The 3276-nt window shown below is 43.6% G+C and overlaps 1 long non-coding RNA gene across 1 annotated transcript; it reads left to right on the top strand.

Annotated features, from left to right (window-relative positions):
- The first annotated feature begins 1065 nt into the window (after positions 1-1065).
- Positions 1066-2506, top strand: LOC127537177 (uncharacterized). Its single transcript, XR_007946785.1, has 2 exons — positions 1066-2002; positions 2086-2506. It is a non-coding gene; the product is annotated as an uncharacterized LOC127537177 (long non-coding RNA).
- Positions 2507-3276: the final 770 nt, after the last annotated feature.

Below are 3276 nucleotides of genomic sequence, written 5' to 3' on the forward strand. Positions count from 1 at the left end.
GCTTCTGTTGTGAACCCACGGTCCGCTCATCTACCATGGCAAAAAGAAAGGCTCCACTCTCTGCTCTAACTATAAAAGCGACTTAGACTTGGAATATCTGGCCCTCTCAGACAAAAATCGGCATAGTCTGCAGCAGGAAGCTAACACACCGCTGCCTCGAAGACGATCCGGCAGAGAGAGAAAAAATGGAAGCACCCAGGCATATACGCCCTGGTGGCGTCTGATTGGTTACACTATCACGTGAACTCCTCATGTTCCCGAATCTTTTACACTTTGAGAAAGGCACTTTCGCCACACTTAAAATGAAATAAAATACTCTTTTTAAAACACATAAATGAACTTGTGTGTGTTAATCTTTTTAATCTATTAACATATTTACAATTTTTAACCATAAATCCTATCTATTCATTTTATGCAAGACTGGAACTTATCTGTCACATGGAAAAAATATGAATTTTTAATTTATTGGTCTAATTAATTAACTGGTGAACTGGACTGTTAATAAGGCCTGGTACCTGGGTTACACCCTCCCCTCCTAAAGGTGTGTATGTCCCATTACACCCATATGACTATGAAGTGGCCTTGGGGTTCTTTGAGGAGTATCTGCATAGCCATGGTTCTGGAGAGCATCGGCAAAGGCAAGGTTGAGGCCTTGGAAGAGTGACTGGACTGTAGACAACAAGGGATTTCCCAATTCTTCTGACCTGCGCATGCGCCGGTTTGATGGCAGCAAGTCCGAGTGGCTCCGTGTTTGTTTATTGTGGGGTTTTTTTGTTTGTTGGTTGGTCTGTCAACGATTATCATGGGGAAGATACAGTACACAAGGAAGGACCTCCTTGCTCTCTGACGGTTAAAACACGGGGATCATCACCCCATTCCGGCAGAGTTATGAGCACCGTATCGGGTTTGCAGAGCCGGCACTAGGCTAAAAGCTAGGAGACGGCGATACAAGCCTTGTATACTGGCTATTCTCATGGGCAACGTCAATTCACTTTCCAGCAAGTGTGATGAACTGGAGGCACTTGTTAAGAATCAACGTACCTACCGTGAGTGTCGCCAGGGGCCTATTTCACGAAGCAGGTTTAGTGAAAACTCTGAGTTTGTTAACCCTGAAATGAGGGAAACTCAGAGTTTTCCGTTTCACGAAGCGAGGTACCTCTAACCAGGGAATGCGGGGTAACTCGAGCCTGTTTCACAAAGAGGGGTAACTTCAACTCTCGGTCAGTTACCGCAGTAACAGACTCTATGACTCTAACCTGCTCACCAGCAGGTTTATCTGAGAAAACCTCGAGTTTCTCTCCGTCTCCGCCCACTTTCAGCCACACACGCTGTTTCATTTCCTCATTCATTCAGTCAGTAAGCGAGCGAGTTTTGGCGTAGAACAGCTTTTATTAACGATCCAGTGGATAAAGGAGCAGCATTACTGCACAGATAATTAAATATTCGTCGGTAGATTGTTATCAGACCGAGCATAAATGTTCTCGCATTTCCGGACAATTATCGGTTTGAGCGGTACCGTTTCGTAATCGTTTCAAGTCCATAATCTACATAAACAACCTAATCCGTCCTTACATTTACATTACCAGCCGCAGTCATGCTCTCACATCCAGCAGATATTGTGTGTTGCGCTGCGGTTCTTTTCAAATGAAAGTTTTTATATGATGTCGGAGATGCAGAGTAAGGCAACTGTATGGAGGACAGTCAGAAAAGTTTTCTGTGTGATTGGCTGCATAGATGCACACACATCCCCATCACAGCTCCCTCACATCATGAACAGGAAGTCCATTCACAGCATAAATGTGCAGGTAGGCTACAGGTAGACTGACGACTGTTTCTAAATGTTAAAGACTGCATCATAGTTCAACATCTGTCATTCTCTGCACTGTCCAGATCATATGTGATGCTGCATACATCATTTCTAATGTGGAGGCCAAGTGGTCTGGGTCTGTTCATGACTCCAGGATTTATGGAGAGTCTAACCTGAGCAACAGACTGCAGCGTGGTCAGCAGCATAAAGATTTTCACAATATAATTCTCTTGTCTCTGTCCTTTAATATACTCTGATGTATCCACTATACATTACAGGAGAGTTTGATGGCCTTCTGCTGGGTGACAGGGGTTACCATGACAACCCAGGCTGATGACCTCATACCCTGACCCTGAACCAGGCCCCCAACAGAACTTCAACCGGACTCACTGCAGGACCAGAGCCCGGGTGGAGATGACCATAGGCCTGCTGAAAGCCCGTTTCCAGAGCCTACGTCTCCTCAGGGTGACCCCTGAGAGGGCCTGTGATATTACTGTGGCATGTGTTGTTCTTCATAATATTACCACTATTAGAGGAGAGCAACACCCTGCCCTACAAACTGAAGACCCAGATGATGAGCCCATCCACCTGCAGCTATCCAGGACAGCAGAGCAGTCAGAGACACCGTATGCAATAATCACTTTAGAGTTTAAGTCACCATCATCACCACCACAGCAAATAAAGACATGATACACATTTCATTTGCTCTTCTTTATTTCCTACAAATAAAAGATAGTTCAGTTCATGTTCCAGTAGTTAACATAATTCACCTGTGACCATCACCACCTCTAACTTGTGCTCCAGTCTTTCAATTTCCAGATCTGCCCTCCTAATCTGTTTTTTGGATTTTTCTCAGCAAATGCAGTTTGTAAATCTGTTTTACTGATAACTGGGAATACATAGAGGACATTCAATTATACAGTTGCTCATGAATTCCACAGAATGAAGCTCTGGTGTTTCCTGAACATCCATCTCACTGTGTCAGTCTGTGCAGTGGAAGTTGAGGAACCATCCTGCTGCTGTCCAGTCATGCTCTGTTAAAAAGATGAGAATGTGCAATACTTCAGTGTAGGCTAAATGTCACACTCTATATTCCACCCAAAATGTGAATGAGAAGAGAAATATCAGTAACATACCTCAGTATGCCTTTCTGGATCCCCCTCTGTAAAGGCAGCAGACACAGTTTCATCCTCTTCATCCTCGATCAGTGACATGTTTCAGTAAACTTAAACTACCATTTGGATAAATCTTTGGAGTGTTGCCTACTTACAATTACAAGGTATATATATGCATCCATGACATTTTATTCCACTGTTTTACAGGCATCTACTTTCTTTCTGTTGGCTGAGCAGAAGTCTATGTTAGTTTAAATAGGCTCAATTATTTAACAGGACATGATATGGATGCAGACATTTAGGCTGTGTGGATAAAACAACTGCACAGTCAAACAGACACTTAATATTTAGGCT

This window comes from Acanthochromis polyacanthus, chromosome 14, assembly GCF_021347895.1.
Source record: "Acanthochromis polyacanthus isolate Apoly-LR-REF ecotype Palm Island chromosome 14, KAUST_Apoly_ChrSc, whole genome shotgun sequence".
Lineage (NCBI taxonomy): Eukaryota > Metazoa > Chordata > Actinopteri > Pomacentridae > Acanthochromis > Acanthochromis polyacanthus.